Here is a 19,796-nt window from a genome sequence, read left to right as displayed (position 1 = left end):
TACAATTGGCCCAGCTTCAGCCGGGCTAGGCCATCATTTTAAATAATAATTTGTTATTTACTGATTTGCTTAGTTAAATAAATGTAAAAAATATATATAATTACAAATAGTTTTTATACTTTAGCTATTTGAATGTGGGGGTGACTAAAACGTCAATCAAAACATTGACATTGATTGAATTACCATAAGTCATTGCTCCAACTTTTGAGGGGAGGCTCCTTAAGCAATAAGGCCTGAGTGGGTGTGGTTATTTAAAGTTGGCTCACTGCTCCTGAGTAGACATTTTAACCACCATTAATACAGCACCCTTCCATTAGCTACTTAATTCTACATAACATTATTCGGTCCCACTAAACATTATGGGCTGGTTTGCTAGAAACAGATTAAGCAAAGATCTGGATTAAGAAGCATTTTGTAGAATTTTAATTGAACCTGTTTTTTAGTCCACCATTAGTATTAATCTGTGACTGGGAAACCAACCCTAAGTGTCCTATGTACACATACACGACTATGATGTTTTGACTCCTTCCTTCCTTCTCGCTCTCTCTCTCTCTACACAGGGCCTGATGTCTAACCTGACATTTGGGGCCGACATCGTCACCGGCTGGGAAGTCTACAGCCTCAGCATCAACCATGCTGTTTGTCAGGGTCTCCTCTGGGAGATGAGTTCCAGGGAGGCTGGTCTTCCACTACCCTCCCCGTCCACTCCTTCTATCCCAGATATGCCCCAGGACACCTACATCCAGTTTCCTGACTGGAGAAAGGTGAGGTTTTACCTTAAAACATATTTGTACTTATTTGTTATATGGCTGTATTGTCTGTTGTTCCTGAGCAGGGACTGGAAATTAACTTATAATGTGACTGACTAGTCAACTGCAAATGACCTTTATAGATAATGTGACTGAGTAGTTAACTGCAAATGACCTTTATAGATAATGTGACTGAGTAGTTAACTGCAAATGACCTTTATAGATAATGTGACTGAGTAGTTAACTGCAAATGACCTTATCACTAATGTAACTCACCTGTCTTCTGTGCGCTGACAAGACTGGTGTGTTAGCCCTCTGAGCTAAATCTTAGACACACCTCTTCAGATCTCAAGCAAGGTTACTCATTACATAAGCGTGGTTTACTGAGCCACGTTAGCTTCATATACCTTGGTGCAACATACAACTTGTTCATGGTCCCTGACACTACTGAATCCCAAACATGCACATTATTTCTAGTCAATATTTTTCTTTGTTTTGTTTTTATAACTAGGACCAGGTGTGGATCAGCAGTTTCAACCTGGGCCGCTACTGGCCCGCTCGCATCCTACAGATAACCCTGTACGTGCCCACTAGCATCCTGAGCACGGCCACGCCTAATAACGTGACCATCCTGGAGCTATAGGGACACCCATGCAACCCCCGGGCCCTGTATCATGGAGTTTGCCAACACACTGTCTTGAACGCCACAGTTAAGTCTGACCAAACACCAGAGGGCGCTGTTCCATAAAGAGGATCTCATGATGAGCTGATGAAGAGTACACTGACGTATTTGGACTGATCCATTGCATTGGAAGGGATCGATTTGCATGAACCTTTTTAAAACCAAAAAGTAATGTTTGTAATTTAATCACAGGTGGCTGTTCCTCTAATATTACCTCTGTTTGACAATTCAGTGTCTTAAGAACCTATATGACTTTGTTTACACAATGTATTCAAAGGGAATTAAGTATGCATCATTAGAACTGTATATGTGTATGTTTGTCTGGAAATTGAACAAAGTGTTATGAACTTGAGTATAACTCTAAATATAAGTTGAGGTCAGTGGTGCTCAAGTCTGAGCTTGCAGGTCCATAGTACTGTTGACCTTTTATGTTCCAGGTCTTATTCAGTTGCTGATTTGAGGCGGAAAATGAAAACCATCATCAGTTCTGATCTCAAGGTCCGGTTTTGAGAAATGGTGGTCTAGGTTGTTGTTTTCTTCAATTGAATCCTGCGCTACATTGTGAATTGAGGGAACCATGGCTGGGAAGGATTTGCGTCAAAAAAACTGTGCCTTCTGGTGTGCCACCTAACTGCAGGGATGATGTTTCTTCATTGATTTCTGTAATGAACCAGTTGGTGCTTCTTTTAAAGTAATAGTTCTTACTTGTGTTCAATTGGAACCCTGATATGCTTCTTTTGCACATTTTGATGATTTCACATACTTTTGTATTTTCAAAGTAATTTTTTATTTTATGACATGCACATTGTTCTGTACTTTTTGATTTAACAATGTTTTATTCATTAAAAGTGGTGATTTGTTATAGCTGGCATGCATATTATTTATTTGTTTTCAATGTGTTGGTTTTGATTCCAATTATTCAAATGGTTCCAAATTATTTTACTAGGGTTGTGAAATGATTAAGCAATTTAATCGAGTTAATCGCAGGATTTGCTGTGATTTAATTGCGATTAATCGCAAATTCAGATTTTTTTCAAATTGAGACAAAATTAAAATTCACAAGAATATTGAGGTCTTGATTTTGTCCAAATTAATGGTAAGCAAAAAAATCAGGTAAATTGATAATGCACACTTTCTGTATAGAATATGTTTTTGGATGTTTTCAGTGCTTTTTGAACGCTTTCAGACAATATGATTAATCGTGATTAAAAAAAATTGGGCACTTAAATTCCAAAAAGTTAAGGGCTGGATTCAAGCTGTAGTGCCAAAGAAGTGCCAAAGATCAGCGTTGTAGCAAGGTTGGTTTTTTAAAGGTAATTTTTAGATTGAGCCGACATGCATCATGTACCGTGAATGCAGTCTCTGAGCATGCGGAAACTCTACAACACTGATCTTGGGTGCTTAGCTTGTAACTGTCTCAACCTCTACAGTATTTATTCATATCAGATTTTCATCATCCCTGTGACAGTTTTTGTAATGATTACTTTATTCATGTAGGAAGAGCCAGAGTGGACTTTGAGAACTTGACAAAGACAGGAAACATGATTGGAGTGAAGGAGCTGAGGGATTATTTCAAAGAGCTTTTGAGCTATACTGTTTAAATTGATTCTGTTGCTAGTGCACTAAAACAAACTAATATGAAGTCACAGTATGCAGCCTGGTCTCATAGAATAGACGTAACATAGTAAGCGTAAATTCGGGACACTCAAATTAGTATATGTTAGGTATCGTTACATCAAATCAAATTTATTTATATAGCCCTTCGTACATCAGCCGATATCTCAAATGCTGTATATAAGACAGAAGCGCAAACATCTAGCAACCCAAAGGTTGCGTCTTCGAATCTCTTTATTTATTACAGCACCTGGAAATCCCAGGTGGTCTCCCATCCCAGTACTAACCAAGCCTGACCCTGGTATGGCCACAAGCATATTTTATTTACCCCATTTTCTCCCTGAATTAGGTCCCTTGGCTCATCTCTGCAACTCCTCAATGGGCTCGGAAGGCGAAGGTAGAGTCATGCATCGTCCCAAACATAACCCATCTGGCTGCCTACTTCTTATCACACTGCTTGCTTAACCCGAATGTCAGCCCCACCAATGTGTTGGAGGAAACACCATTCGACTGACAACCATAGTTAGCTTGCAGACGGCCGGCACTGTCACAAGGAGTAACTGGAGAACAATGAGCCAAAGGAAGCTCCACTGGCCAAACCCTCCAACCCCGGACGGCCCTGGGCCAATTGTGCGCCGTTCTATGGGGCTCCTGGTCACGGCCGGTTGTGACACAGCCTGAGATCGAACCTCCCGTTGTAGTGGCGCTTCAGCACTGTGAAGCAGTGCTTTTGACTGCTGCGCCACCCAAGAGTCTCGAATCTCGGTCTTCAAATCTCATCACGGACAACTTCAGCATTTTCACTAATTAGCAACTCCTTACTACTTTTTAGCTACTTTGCAACTACTTCGCATGTTAGCTAACCCTTCCCTAACCCTTCTGTTGATTTATTTCACCTTTATTTAACCAGGCAGGCCAGTTGAGAGCAAGTTCTGCGACCGGGCCAAGATAAAGCAAAGCAGTGCGACAAAAAACAACACAGAGTTACACAAACAAATGTACAGTCAATAACACAATAGAAAAATATATGTATAGTGTGTGCAAATGTAGAAGATTAGGGTGGTAAGGCAAAAAATATACCAGAGGCAAAATAATTACAATTTAGCATTAACACTGGAGTGATAGATATGCAAGTAGAGATACTGGTGTGCAAAAGAGCAAAAAGATAAATAACAATATGGGGATGAGGTAGTTGGATGTGCTATTTACAGATTGGCTGTGTACAGGTACAGTGATCGGTAAGCTGCTCTGACAGCTGATGCTTAAAGTTAGAGAGGGAGATATAAGACTCCAGTCATTAGCAGCAGAGAACTGGAAGGACAGGCGGCCAAAGAGGTTTTGGCTTTGGGGATGACCAGTGAAATATACCTGCTGGAGCGCGTGCAATGGGTGGGTGTTGGGTATGGTGACCAGTGAGCTGAGATAAGGCGGGGCTTTACCAAGCAAAGACTTATAGATGACCTGGAGCCAGTGGGTTTGGCGACGAATATGTAGCGAGTGCCAGCCAACGAGAGCATACAGGTCGCAGTGGTGGGTAGTATATGGGGCTTCGGTGACAAAACGGATGGCACTGTGATAGACTACATCCAGTTTTCTGAGTAGAGTGTTGGACGCTATTTTGTAAATGACATCGCCAAAGTCAAGGATCGGTAGGATAGTCAGTTTTACGAGGGTATGTTTGGCAGCAAGAGTGAAGGAAGCTTTGTTGCGAAATAGGAAGCGGATTCTAGATTCAATTTTGGATTTAAGATGCTTAATGTGAGTCTGGAAGGAGAGTTTACAGTCTAAACAAACACCTAGGTATTTGTAGTTGTCCATATATTCTAAGTCAGAACCGTCCAGAGTAGTGATGCTCGTCGGATGGGCAGGTGTGGGCAGCAATCGGTTGAAGAGCATGCATTTAGTTTTACTAGCATTTAAAGCAGTTGGAGGCCACGGAAGGAGTGCTGTATGGCAGTGAAACTCGTTTGGAAGTTTGCTAACACAGTGTCCAAAGAAGGGCCAGATGTATACAGAAGGGTGTCATCTGCGTGGAGGTGGATCAGAGAATCACCAGCAGCAGGAGTGACATCATTGATATATACAGAGAAAAGAGTCGGCCCAAGAATTGAACCCTGTGGCACCCCCATAGAGACTGCCAGAGGTCCGGACAACAGGCCCTCTGATTTGACACACTGAACTCTGTCTGAGAAGTAGTTGGTGAACCAGGCGAGGCAGTCATTTGAGAAAAACAAGGCTATTGAGTCTGCCAATAAGAATGCAGTGATTGACAGAGTCGAAAGCCTTGGCCAGGTTGCTGAAGACGGCTGCACAGTAATGTCTTTATCGATGGCGGTTATGATATGATTTAGGACCTTGAGTGTGGCTGAGGTGCACCCATGACCAGCTCGGAAACCAGATTGCATAGTAGAGAAGGTACAGTGGGATTCGAAATGGTCAGTGATCTGCTTATTAACTTGGCTTTTGAAGATTTTAGAAAGGCAGGGCAGGATGGATATAGGTCTATAATAGTTTGGGTCTAGAGTGTCTCCCCCTTTGAAGAGGGTGATGACCGCGGCAGCGATCCAATCTTCAAATCAAATCAAATTTTATTTGTCACATACACATGGTTAGCAGATGTTAATGCGAGTGTAGCGAAATGCTTGTGCTTCTAGTTCCGACAATGCAGTGATAACCAACAAGTAATCTAACTAACAATTCCAAAACTACTGTCTTATACACAGTGTAAGGGGATAAGGAATATGTACATAAGGATATATGAATGAGTGATGGTACAGAGCAGCATACAGTAGATGGTATCGAGTACAGTATATACATATGAGATGAGTATGTAAACAAAGTGGCATAGTTAAAGTGGCTAGTGACATAAGAATGCAGTCGATGATCTAGAGTACAGTATATACATATGCATATGAGATGAATAATGTAGGGTAAGTAACATTATATAAGGTAGCATTGTTTAAAGTGGCTAGTGATATATTTACATCATTTCCCATCAATTCCCATTATTAAAGTGGCTGGAGTTGGGTCAGTGTCAATGACAGTGTGTTGGCAGCAGCCACTCAATGTTAGTGATTGCTGTTTAACAGTCTGATGGCCTTGAGATAGAAGCTGTTTTTCAGTCTCTCGGTCCCAGCTTTGATGCACCTGTAATGACCTCGCCTTCTGGATGATAGCGGGGTGAACAGGCAGTGGCTCGGGTGGTTGATGTCCTTGATGATCTTTATGGCCTTCCTGTAACATCGGGTGGTGTAGGTGTCCTGGAGGGCAGGTAGTTTGCCCTCGGTGATGCGTTGTGCAGACCTCACTACCCTCTGGAGAGCCTTACGGTTGAGGGCGGAGCAGTTGCCGTACCAGGCGGTGATACAGCCCGCCAGGATGCTCTCGATTGTGCATCTGTAGAAGTTTGTGAGTGCTTTTGGTGACAAGCCAAATTTCTTCAGCCTCCTGAGGTTGAAGAGGCGCTGCTGCGCCTTCTTCACGACGCTGTCAGTGTGAGTGGACCAATTCAGTTTGTCTGTGATGTGTATGCCGAGGAACTTAACACTTGCTACCCTCTCCACTACTGATCCATCGATGTGGATAGGGGGGTGTTCCCTCTGCTGTTTCCTGAAGTCCACAATCATCTCCTTAGTTTTGTTGACGTTGAGTGTGAGGTTATTTTCCTGACACCACACTCCGAGGGCCCTCACCTCCTCCCTGTAGGCCGTCTCGTCGTTGTTGGTAATCAAGCCTACCACTGTTGTGTCGTCCGCAAACTTGATGATTGAGTTGGAGGCGTGCATGGCCACGCAGTCGTGGGTGAACAGGGAGTACAGGAGAGGGCTCAGAACGCACCCTTGTGGGGCCCCCGTGTTGAGGATCAGCGGGGAGATGTTGTTGCCTACCCTCACCACCTGGGGGCGGCCCGTCAGGAAGTCCAGAACCCAGTTGCACAGGGCGGGGTCGAGACCCAGGGTCTCGAGCTTGATGACGAGCTTGGAGGGTACTATGGTGTTGAATGCCGAGCTGTAGTCGATGAACAGCATTCTCACATAGGTATTCCTCTTGTCCAGGTGGGTTAGGGCAGTGTGCAGTGTGGTTGAGATTGCATCGTCTGTGGACCTATTTGGGCGGTAAGCAAATTGGAGTGGGTCTAGGGTGTCAGGTAGGGTGGAGGTGATATGGTCCTTGACTAGTCTCTCAAAGCACTTCATGATGACGGAAGTGAGTGCTACGGGCGGTAGTCGTTTAGCTCAGTTACCTTAGCTTTCTTGGGAACAGGAACAATGGTGGCCCTCTTGAAGCATGTGGGAACAGCAGACTGGTATAGGGATTGATTGAATATGTCCGTAAACACACCGGCCAGCTGGTCTGCGCATGCTCTGAGGGCGCGGCTGGGGATGCCGTCTGGGCCTGCAGCCTTGCGAGGGTTAACACGTTTAAATGTCTTACTCACCTCGGCTGCAGTGAAGGAGAGACCGCATGTTTTCGTTGCAGGCCGTGTCAGTGGCAATGTATTGTCCTCAAAGCGGGCAAAAAAGTTATTTAGTCTGCCTGGGAGCAAGACATCCTGGTCCGTGACTGGGCTGGGTTTCTTCTTGTAGTCCGTGATTGACTGTAGACCCTGCCACATGCCTCTTGTGTCTGAGCCATTGAATTGAGATTCCACTTTGTCTCTGTACTGACGCTTAGCTTGTTTAATAGCCTTGCGGAGGGAATAGCTGCATTGTTTATATTCGGACATATTACCAGACACCTTGCCCTGATTAAAAGCAGTGGTTCGCGCTTTCAGTTTCACGCGAATGCTGCCATCAATCCACGGTTTCTGGTTTGGGAATGTTTTTATCGTTGCTATGGGAACGACATCTTCGACGCACGTTCTAATGAACTCGCACACCGAATCAGCGTATTCGTCAATATTTCCATCTGACGCAATACGAAACATGTCCCAGTCCATGTGATGGAAGCAGTCTTGGAGTGTGGAGTCAGCTTGGTCTGACCAGCGTTGGACAGACCTCAGCGTGGGAGCCTCTTGTTTTAGTTTCTGCCTGTAGGCAGGGATCAGCAAAATGGAGTCGTGGTCAGCTTTTCCGAAAGGGGGGCGGGGCAGGGCCTTATATGCGTCGCGGAAGTTAGAGTAACAATGATCCAAGGTTTTACCGCCCCTGGTTGCGCAATCGATATGCTGGTAAAATTTAGGAGTCTTGTTTTCAGATTAGCTTTGTTAAAATCCCCAGCTACAATGAATGCAGCCTCCGGATAAATGGTTTCCAGTTTGCAAAGAGTTAAATAAAGTTCGTTCAGAGCCATCGATGTGTCTGCTTGGGGGATATATACGGCTGTGATTATAATCGAGGAGAATTCTCTTGGAAGATAATGCGGTCTACATTTGATTGTGAGGAATTCTAAATCAGGTGAACAGAAGGATTTGAGTTCCTGTATGTTTCCTTCATCACACCATGTCTCGTTAGTCATGAGGCATACGCCCCCGCCACTCTTCTTACCAGAAAGATGTTTGTTTCTGTCGGCGCGATGCGTGGAGAAACCCGTTGGCTGCACCGCGTCGGATAGCGTCTTCCCAGTAAGCCATGTTTCTGTGAAGCAGAGAACGTTGCAGTCTCTGATGTCCCTCTGGAATGCTACCCTTGCTCGGATTTCGTCAACCTTGTTGTCAAGAGACTGGACATTGGCAAGAAGAATGCTGGGGAGTGGTGCGCGATGTGCCCTTTTTCGGAGTCTGACCAGAACACCGCCTCGTTTCCCTCTTTTTCGGAGTCGTTTCCTTGGGTCGCTGCATGCGATCCATTCCGTTGTCCTGTTTGTAAGGCAGAACACCGGATCCGCGTCGCGGAAAACATATTCTTGGTCGTACTGATGGTGAGTTGGCGCTGATCTTATATTCGTTCTTCTCAGTAGTTCTTCTCGACTGTATGTAATGAAACCTAAGATGACCTGGGGTACTAATGTAAGAAATAACACGTAAAAAAACTAAAAACTGCATAGTTTCCTAGGAACGCGAAGCGGCCATCTCAGTCGGCGCCGGAAGTGTTAGATGTTAGACAATCTTTGGGGATCTCAGACGATACGAAAGAGAGGTTGAATAAACTAGTAATAGGGGTTGCAACAATTCATAATAGATACTTTTAGAAAGAGAGGGTCCAGATTGTCTAGCCCAGCTGATTTGTAGGGATCCAGATTTTGCAGCTCTTTCAGAACATCAGCTGTCTGGATTTGGGTGAAGCAGAAGCAGGGGGGCTTGGGAAAGTTTCTACAGGGGGTGCAGAGCTGTTGGCCGGGGTAGGGGTAACCAGGTGGAAAGCATGGCCAGCCGTAAAAAAATGCTTATTGAAATGATCGATTATCGTAGATTTATTGGTGGTGACAGTGTTTCCTAGCCTCAGTGCAGTGGGAAGCTGGGAGGAGGTGCTCTTATTCTCCATGGACTTTACAGTATCCCAGAACTTTTTGGAGTTTGTGCTACAACATGCACATTTCTGTTTGAAAAAGTTGACCCTTGCTTTCCTAACGGACAGTGTATATTGGTTCCTGACTTCCCTGAAAAGTTGCATATTGTGGGGACTATTCGATGCTATTGCAGAACACCACAGGATGTTTTTGTGCTGGTCAAGGGCAGTCAAGTCTGGGGTGAACCAAGGGCTATATCTGTTCTTAGTTCTACATTTTTGAAAGGAGCATGCTTATTTAAGATGGTGAGGAAAGCACTTTTAAAGAGCAACCAGGCATCCTCTACTGACGGTCAATATCCTTCCAGGATACCCGGGCCAGGTCGATTAGAAAGGCCTGCTAGCTGAAGTGTTTTAGGGAGCGTTTGACAGTGATGAGGGGTGGTCGTTTGACCGCGGACCCATGACGGACACAGGCAATCCTGCCTCAAGACAGCAGAGGTGTATTTTTTGAGGGCAAGTTGGTCAGGATGATATCTAAGAGGGTGCCCATGGTTACGGATTTATGGTTGTACCTGGTAGGCTCCTTGATAATTTGTGTGAGATTGAGGGCATATATTTTAGATTGTAGGACGGCCGGGGTGTTAAGCATATCCCAGTTTAGGTCACCTAACAGTACGAGCTCTGAAGATAAGATAGATGGGGGACAATCAATTCACATATGGTGTCCAAGGCACAGCTGGGGGCTGAGGGGGGTCTATAACATGCGGCAATGGTGAGAGACTTGTTTCTGAAAAGGTGGATTTCTAAAAGTAGAAGCTCGAATTGTTTGGGAACAGACCTGGATAGTATTCCAGAACTCTGCAGGCTAACTCCGACCCCTTTGGCAGTTCTATCTCGTCGGAAAATGTTGCAGTCGGGGATGGAAATTTCTGGATTTTTGGTGGCCTTCCAAAGCCAGGATTCAGACACGTCTAGGACATCAAGGTTGGCGGAGTGTGCTAAAGCAATGAATAAAACAAACTTAGGGAGGAGGCTTCAGATGTTAATGTGCATGAAACCAAGGCTTTTACGGTTACAGAAGTCAAATGAGAGCGCCTGGCAAATAGGAGTGGTGCTGGGGGCTGCAGGGCCTGGGTTAACCTTTACATCCCCAGAGGACCAGTAGGATAAGGGTACGGCTAAAGGCTATAAGAACTGGTCGTCTGGTGCGTTCAGAACAGAGAGTAAAAGGAGCAGATTTCTGGGCGTGAAAGAATAGATTCAAAGCATAATGTACAGACAAGGGTATGGTAGGATGTGAGTACAGTGGAGGTAAACCTAGTCATTGAGTTACGATGAGAGAGGTTGTCTCTAGAGGCACCAGTTAAGCCAGGTGAGGTCACCGCATGTATGGGGTGGGACAAAAGGGCTATCTAAGGCATATTGGACAGGGATGGGGGGCTCTACAGTGAAATAAGACAATAATAAATAACCAAAATAGCAATATACTTTAACCTAACTCCTAACCTTAATCCTAGCTAACGTGAGCCACAACAAATTGGAATCCGTAACATATACTTTATGCAAATTCTGAACATATTTTACAAATTGCAATTAGTAACATATCATATGAATTGAAATTTGTAACATTTACATTTAAGTCATTTAGCAGACGCTCTTATCCAGAGCGACTTACAAATTGGTGCATTCACCTTATGACATCCAGTGGAACAGTAGTGCATCTAAATCTTTTAAGGGGGGGGTGAGAGGGATTACTTTATCCTATCCTAGGTATTCCTTAAAGAGGTGGGGTTTCAGGTGTCTCCGGAAGGTGGTGATTGACTCCGCTGTCCTGGCGTCGTGAGGGAGTTTGTTCCACCATTGGGGGGCCAGAGCAGCGAACAGTTTTGACTGGGCTGAGCGGGAACTGTACTTCCTCAGTGGTAGGGAGGCGAGCAGGCCAGAGGTGGATGAACAAAGTGCCCTTGTTTGGGTGTAGGGCCTGATCAGAGCCTGGAGGTACTGAGGTGCCGTTCCCCTCACAGCTCCGTAGGCAAGCACCATGGTCTTGTAGCGGATGCGAGCTTCAACTGGAAGCCAGTGGAGAGAGCGGAGGAGCGGGGTGACGTGAGAGAACTTGGGAAGGTTGAACACCAGACGGGCTGCGGCGTTCTGGATGAGTTGTAGGCGTTTAATGGCACAGGCAGGGAGCCCAGCCAACAGCGAGTTGCAGTAATCCAGACGGGAGATGACAAGTGCCTGGATTAGGACCTGCGCCGCTTCCTGTGTGAGGCAGGGTCGTACTCTGCGGATGTTGTAGAGCATGAACCTACAGGAACGGGCCACCGCCTTGATGTTAGTTGAGAACGACAGGGTGTTGTCCAGGATCACGCCAAGGTTCTTAGCGCTCTGGGACGAGGACACAATGGAGTTGTCAACCGTGATGGCGAGATCATGGAACGGGCAGTCCTTCCCCGGGAGGAAGAGCAGCTCCGTCTTGCCGAGGTTCAGCTTGAGGTGGTGATCCGTCATCCACACTGATATGTCTGCCAGACATGCAGAGATGCGATTCGCCACCTGGTCATCAGAAGGGGGAAAGGAGAAGATTAATTGTGTGTCGTCTGCATAGCAATGATAGGAGAGACCATGTGAGGTTATGACAGAGCCAAGTGACTTGGTGTATAGCGAGAATAGGAGAGGGCCTAGAACAGAGCCCTGGGGACACCAGTGGTGAGAGCACGTGGTGTGGAGACGGATTCTCGCCACGCCACCTGGTAGGAGCGACCTGTCAGGTAGGACGCAATCCAAGCGTGGGCCGCGCCGGAGATGCCCAACTCGGAGAGGGTGGAGAGGAGGATCTGATGGTTCACAGTATCGAAGGCAGCCGATAGGTCTAGAAGGATGAGAGCAGAGGAGAGAGAGTTAGCTTTAGCAGTGCGGAGCGCCTCCGTGATACAGAGAAGAGCAGTCTCAGTTGAATGACTAGTCTTGAAACCTGACTGATATGGATCAAGAAGGTCATTCTGAGAGAGATAGCGGGAGAGCTGGCCAAGGACGGCACGTTCAAGAGTTTTGGAGAGAAAAGAAAGAAGGGATACTGGTCTGTAGTTGTTGACATCGGAGGGATCGAGTGTAGGTTTTATCAGAAGGGGTGCAACTCTCGCTCTCTTGAAGACGGAAGGGACGTAGCCAGCGGTCAGGGATGAGTTGATGAGCGAGGTGAGGTAAGGGAGAAGGTCTCCGGAAATGGTCTGGAGAAGAGGGGAGGGGATAGGGTCAAGCGGGCAGGTTGTTGGGCGGCCGGCCGTCACAAGACGCGAGATTTCATCTGGAGAGAGAGGGGAGAAAGAGGTCAGAGCACAGGGTAGGGCAGTGTGAGCAGAACCAGCGGTGTCGTTTGACTTAGCAAACGAGGATCGGATGTCGTCGACCTTCTTTTCAAAATGGTTGACGAAGTCATCTGCAGAGAGGGAGGAGGGGGAGGAGGATTCAGGAGGGAGGAGAAGGTGGCAAAGAGCTTCCTAGGGTTAGAGGCAGATGCTTGGAATTTAGAGTGGTAGAAAGTGGCTTTAGCAGCAGAGAGAGAAGAGGAAAATGTAGAGAGGAGGGAGTGAAAGGATGCCAGGTCCGCAGGGAGGCGAGTTTTCCTCCATTTCCGCTCGGCTGCCCGGAGCCCTGTTCTGTGAGCTCGCAATGAGTCGTCGAGCCACGGAGCGGGAGGGGAGGACCGAGCCGGCCTGGAGGATAGGGGACATAGAGAGTCAAAGGATGCAGAAAGGGAGGAGAGGAGGGTTGAGGAGGCAGAATCAGGAGATAGGTTGGAGAAGGTTTGAGCAGAGGGAAGAGATGATAGGATGGAAGAGGAGAGAGTAGCGGGGAAGAGAGAGCGAAGGTTGGGACGGCGCGATACCATCCGAGTAGGGGCAGTGTGGGAAGTGTTGGATGAGAGCGAGAGGGAAAAGGATACAAGGTAGTGGTCGGAGACTTGGAGGGGAGTTGCAATGAGGTTAGTGGAAGAACAGCATCTAGTAAAGATGAGGTCGAGCGTATTGCCTGCCTTGTGAGTAGGGGGGGAAGGTGAGAGGGTGAGGTCAAAAGAGGAGAGGAGTGGAAAGAAGGAGGCAGAGAGGAATGAGTCAAAGGTAGACGTGGGGAGGTTAAAGTCGCCCAGAACTGTGAGAGGTGAGCCGTCTTCAGGAAAGGAGCTTATCAAGGCATCAAGCTCATTGATGAACTCTCCGAGGGAACCTGGAAGGCGATAAATGATAAGGATGTTAAGCTTGAAAGGGCTGGTAACTGTGACAGCATGGAATTCAAAGGAGGCGATAGACAGATGGGTAAGGGGAGAAAGAGAGAATGACCACTTGGGAGAGATGAGGATCCCGGTGCCACCACCCCGCTGACCAGAAGCTCTCGGGGTGTGCGAGAACACGTGGGCAGACGAAGAGAGAGCAGTAGGAGTAGCAGTGTTGTCTGTGGTGATCCATGTTTCCGTCAGTGCCAAGAAGTCGAGGGACTGGAGGGAGGCATAGGCTGAGATGAACTCTGCCTTGTTGGCCGCAGATCGGCAGTTCCAGAGGCTACCGGAGACCTGGAACTCCACGTGGGTCGTGCGCGCTGGGACCACCAGATTAGGGTGGCCGCGGCCACGCGGTGTGGAGCGTTTGTATGGTCTGTGCAGAGAGGAGAGAACAGGGATAGACAGACACATAGTTGACAGGCTACACAAGAGGACTACACGTCTCGAGTGTTCAGAAAGTTAAGCTTACGTAGCAAGAATCTTATTGACTAAAATGATTAAAATGATACAGTACTGCTGAAGTAGGCTAGCTGGCAGAGGCTGCGTTGTTGACTATGTAGGCTAGCTGGCAGTGGCTGCGTTGTTGACACTACACTAATCAAGTCGTTCCGTTGAGTGTAATAGTTTCTACTGTGCTGCTATTCGGGGCTAGCTGGCTAGCTAGCAGTGTTGATTACGTTACGTTGCGTTAAAAGAACGACAATAGCTGGCTAGCTAACCTAGGAAATCGCTCTAGACTACACAATTATCTTTGATACAAAGATGGCTATGTAGCTAGCTATGTAGCTAGCTACGATCAAACAAATCAAGCCGTTGTACTGTAATGAAATGAAATGAAAAATGTGATACTACCTGTGGAGCGAAGCGAAATGCGACCGGGTTGTTGAGTGTGGAAGTTCTGTTCGGTAGACGTTGGCTAGCTGTTGGCTAGCTAGCAGTGTCTCCTACGTTAAGGACGACAAATAGCTGGCTAGCTAACCTCGGTAAATTAAGATAATCACTCTAAAACTACACACTCTAAACTACACAATTATCTTGGATACGAAGACAGCAAAGACAACTATGTAGCTAGCTAACACTACACTAATCAAGTCGTTCAGTTGAGTGTAATAGTTGTGCTGCTAATCGGTAGACGGTGGACGTTAGCTAGCTGGCTAGCTGCAGGGCAGATAGCAGTGTAGACTGCGTTAGGACGACGAAATACGATAATTACGCAATTATCTATGATACAAAGACGGCTATGTAGCTAGCTAAGAAGAAATTGCTAAGATTAGACAAATCAAACCGTTGTACTATAATGAAATGTAATACTACCTGCGGACCGAGTGCGGATGCGACCACTCGCTCCAACCCGATACATACTGTATCATACGAAATGGCATGTCACGGATTTACATTTACTATGTTACATCCAGTTTGCATTATTCATTCATTGTATTTGATTTAAAACACTGTATAAGAACACCTTAATCAAAGCTGCGAACTACTTATCACACAACACATTTGATCCCTTTTCTCTCTCCAGTCAAAGGTAACTGAACTAAATGACTATCTGTCATCATGTCATCATGAAGTGCTTTGAGAGACTAGTCAAGGATCATATTACCTCCACCTTACCTGTCACCCTAGACCCACTTCAATTTGCATACTGCCCCAATAGGTCCACAGAAATTGCAATTGCTATCACACTGCCCTATCCCATCTGGACAAGAGGAATACCTATGTAAGAATGGTGTTCATTGACTACAGGTTAGTATTCAACACCATAGTACCCTCCAAGCTCATCATTAAGCTTGAGGCCCTGGGTCTCAATGCCGCCCTGTGCAATTGAATCCTGGACTTCCTGACTGGCCAACCCCAGGTGGTGAAGGTAAGAAACATCCTCAACACTCAGGCCCCACAAGGGTGCGTGCTCAGTCCCCTCCTGTACTCCCTGTTCACCCATGACTGCGTGGCCATGCACCCCTCCAACTCAACCATCAAGTTTGCAGACGACAACAGTAGTAGGTTTGATCTAGAGGTCGACTGATTAATCGGCATGGCCGATTAATTAGGGCCGATTTCAAGTTTTCATAACAATTGGTAATCTGCATTTTTGGACGCCGATTATGGCCAAATACATTGCATTCCATGAGGAAACTGCGTGGCCGGCTGACCACCTGTTACGCGAGTGCAGCAAGGAGGAAAGGTAAATTGCTAGCTAGCATTAAACGATCAATCTTCACATAATCACTAGTTAACCTAATAATATCAACCATGTGTAGTTAACTAGCTTGTCCTGCGTGGCATGTAATCAATGCGGTGCCTGTTAATTTTTCATTGAGTCACAGCCTACTTCGCCAAACGGGGGATGATTTAACAAAAGCGCATTCGCGAAAAAAGCCCAATCGTTGCACGAATGTACCTAACCATACACATCAATGCCTTTCTTAAAATCAATACACAGAAGTATATATTTTTAAACCTGCATATTTAGTTAAAAGAAATTCATGTTAGCAGGCAATATTAACTAGGGAAATTGTGTCACTTCTATTGCATTCATTGCACGCAGAGTCAGGGTATATGCAACAGTTTGGGCCGCCTGGCTTGTTGCGAACTAATTTGCCAGAATTTTACCTAATTATGACATTACATTGAAGGTTGTGCAATGTAACAGAAATATTTAGACTTAGGGTTGCCACCCGTTCGATAAAATACAGAATGGTTCCGTATTTCACTGAAAGAATTTAAAAAATTGTTTTCGAAATTATAGTTTCCGGATTTGACCATATAAATGACCAAAGGCTCATATTTCTGTGTTTATTATATTATAATTAAGTCTATGATTTGATAGAGCAGTCTGACTGAGCGGTGGTAGGCGGCAGCAGGCTCGTAAGCATTCATTCAAACTTTACTGCGTTTGCCAGCAGCACTTAGCAATGCTTGATTCACACACTGTTTATGACTTCAAGCCTATCAACCCCTGAGATTAGGCTGGCAATACTGAAGTGCCTATTAGGACATCCAATAGTCAAAAGGTATATGAAATACAAATGGTATAGAGAGAATTAGTTGACGAGTCATAATTTCTATAATAACTACAACCTAAAACTTCTTAACTGGGAATGTTGAAGACCTGGGAATATTGAACCACCAGCTTTCATAAGTTCTCATGTTCTGAGCAAGGAACTTAACCGTTAGCTTTTTTACATGGCACATGCTGCACTTTTACTTTCTTCTCCAACACTGTTTTTGCATTATTAAAACCAAATTGAGCATGTTTCATAATTTATTTGAGACTAAATAGATTTTATTTATGTATTATATTAAGTTAAAATAAGTGTTCATTGTTCATTCAGTATTGTTGTAATTGTCATTATTACAAATAAATAAATATATTTTACATTTACATTTACATTTAAGTCATTTAGCAGACGTTCTTATCCAGAGCGACTTAATTGTCCGATTAATCGCTAGCGGCTTTTTTTGGTCTTCCAATAATCAGTATCGAGACAGTCAATAGGGAGGAGGTGAGGGCACTCGGAGTGTGGTGTCAGGAAAACAACCTCTCACTCAACATCAACAAAACAAACAAGATGATCGTGGACTTCAGGAAACAGCAGAGGGAGCACCCCCCTATCCACATCGACAGGACAGCAGCGGAGAGGGTGGAACGTTTTAAGTTCCTCGGCGTATACATCACGGACAAACTGAAATGGTCCACCCACACAGACAATCTGGTGAAGAAGGTGCAACAGCGAAATTTGTCTTGTCATCTAAAACCCTCAAACATTTACAGATGCACAATTGAGAGCATCCTGTATCACCGCCAGCTAGAGCAACTGCACCACCCACAACAGCAGGGCTCTCCAGTGGATGGGGCGGTCTGCACCGGGGGCAAACTACCTGCCCTCCAGGACACCTACAGCACCCAATGTCACAGGAAGGCCAAAAAGATCATAACCAACCGAGCCACTGCCTGTTCACCCCGCTAACATCCAGAAGGCGAGGTCAGTACAGGTGCAGCAAAGCTGGGACCGAGAGACTGAAAAACAGCTTCCATCTCAAGGCCATCAGACTGTTAAACAGCCATCACTAACACAGAGAGGCTGCTGCCTATATACAGACTTGAAAAATATGGCCACTTTAGTAACCTCTTTGGGCTAGGGGGCAGAATTTTGACGTCTGGATGAAGAGTGCCCAAAGTAAACTGCGTGTTACTCAGGCCCAGAAGCTAGGATATGCATATAATTTGTAGATTTGGAAAACACTCTAAAGTTTCTAAAACGGTTAAAACCTGTTAGGGATAGGGGGCAGCATTTTCACTTTTGGATAAATAGCGTGCACAATTTCAACTTCCTTGCTACTCATGCCAGGAATATATTATATGCATATGATTAGTAGGTGTGGATAGAAAAAAACTCTGAAGTTTCTAAAAACTGTTTCAATCATGTCTGTGACTATAACAGAACTTATGTAGCAGGCAAAACCCAGAGGAATAACTTTTTTTTTGCCTTGCCTCTGACCGTTCCCTCAGTTGTCTTTGCCAAGGGATATTTGATAGCGACCATTTTACAGTTCCTACGACTTCTACTGGATGTCACCAGTCTTTGGAATTTGGTTGAAGTTAATCATTTGTGCAACGAAGAAGAAGCACAACGTTACACTGTTGAGAGTTACGCAAGACGAAAAAAGGTACATGGTTTGTTTACTTGCTGTATTGAATACAGATTGCCCAGTCTACAATTTGATCAATTATTAACGTTAAAAAATACCTAAAGTTGTATTACAAAAGTAGTTTGAAATATTTTGGCAAAGTTTATAGGCAACTTTTGAAATGTTTTGTAGTGACGTTGTGTTTTGGCAAGCTGTTTTTTTCCAGATCAAAAGTGCTTTATAAATGGACATTTTTGGGTATACATGGACGGAATTAATCGGAAAAAAAGGACCAATTGTGATGTTTATGGGACATAATCACATATTGGCCAACAAAGAAGCTCGTCAAAGGTAATGCATGTTTTATATTTTATTTCAGCGTTTTGTGTAGCGCCTGCTACGCTAGTTCTTTTGTTTACTACTGGTTCAGATGGGTGCATTCTATCAGATAATAGCTTATTATGCTTTCGCCGAAAAGCATTTTTAAAATCTGACATGTTGGCTGGATTCACAACGAGTGTAGCTTTAATTGTCCGATGCTATCCGGAACATATCCCAGTTCACGTGATCGAAGCAATCTTGAAGCGTGGAATCAAATTGGTTGGACCTGCTTTGAACAGACCTGAGCACGGGCGTTTCCTGTTTTAGTTTCTGTCTATAGGCTGGGAGCAACAAAATGGAGTCGTGGTCAGATTTGCCAAAAGGAGGGCGAGGGGGCTTTGTATGCATCGTGGAAATTAGAGTAGTAATGATCCAAGGTTTTACCAGCCCGAGTCGCGCATTCAATATGCTGATAAAATTTATGGAGCCTTGTTTTCAGATTAGCCTTGTTAAAATCCCCAGCTACAATAAATGCAGCCTCAGGATATGTGGTTTCCAGTTTACATAGAGTCCAATGAAGTTCTTTCAGGGCCGACGAGGTGTCTGATTGGGGGGGGGGGGTATATACGGAAGTGATTATAATTGAAGAGAATTCTCTTGGTAGATAATTCGGTCGGCATTTGATCGTAAGGAATTCTAGGTCAGGTGAACAAAAGGACTTGAGCTCCTGTATGTTGTTATGATCACACCACGACTCGTTAATCATAAGGCATACACCCTGTACAGAATAAAACATATTCCAAAACATGCATCCTGTTTTGCAATAAGGCACTAAAGTAAAACTGCTAAAAATGTGGCAAAGAAAATTAACTTTATGTCCTGAATATAAAGTGGTATGTTTGAAACAAATCCAACACATCATTGAGTACCACTCTTCATATTTTCAAGCATGGTGGTGGCTGCATCATGTTATAGGCATGCTTGTCATCGGCAAGGTCTATGTAGTTTTTTGTTGTTGTTGATAAAAAGAAATTGAATAGAACTAAGCACAGGCAAAATCCTAGAGAAAAACCTGGTTCATTCTGCATTCCAACAGACACTGGAGACAAATTCACCTTTCAGCAGGG

The sequence above is a fragment of the Oncorhynchus nerka genome, linkage group LG11 (genome assembly GCF_034236695.1).
Source record: "Oncorhynchus nerka isolate Pitt River linkage group LG11, Oner_Uvic_2.0, whole genome shotgun sequence".
Lineage (NCBI taxonomy): Eukaryota > Metazoa > Chordata > Actinopteri > Salmoniformes > Salmonidae > Oncorhynchus > Oncorhynchus nerka.
This window is presented reverse-complemented; position numbering follows the sequence as displayed.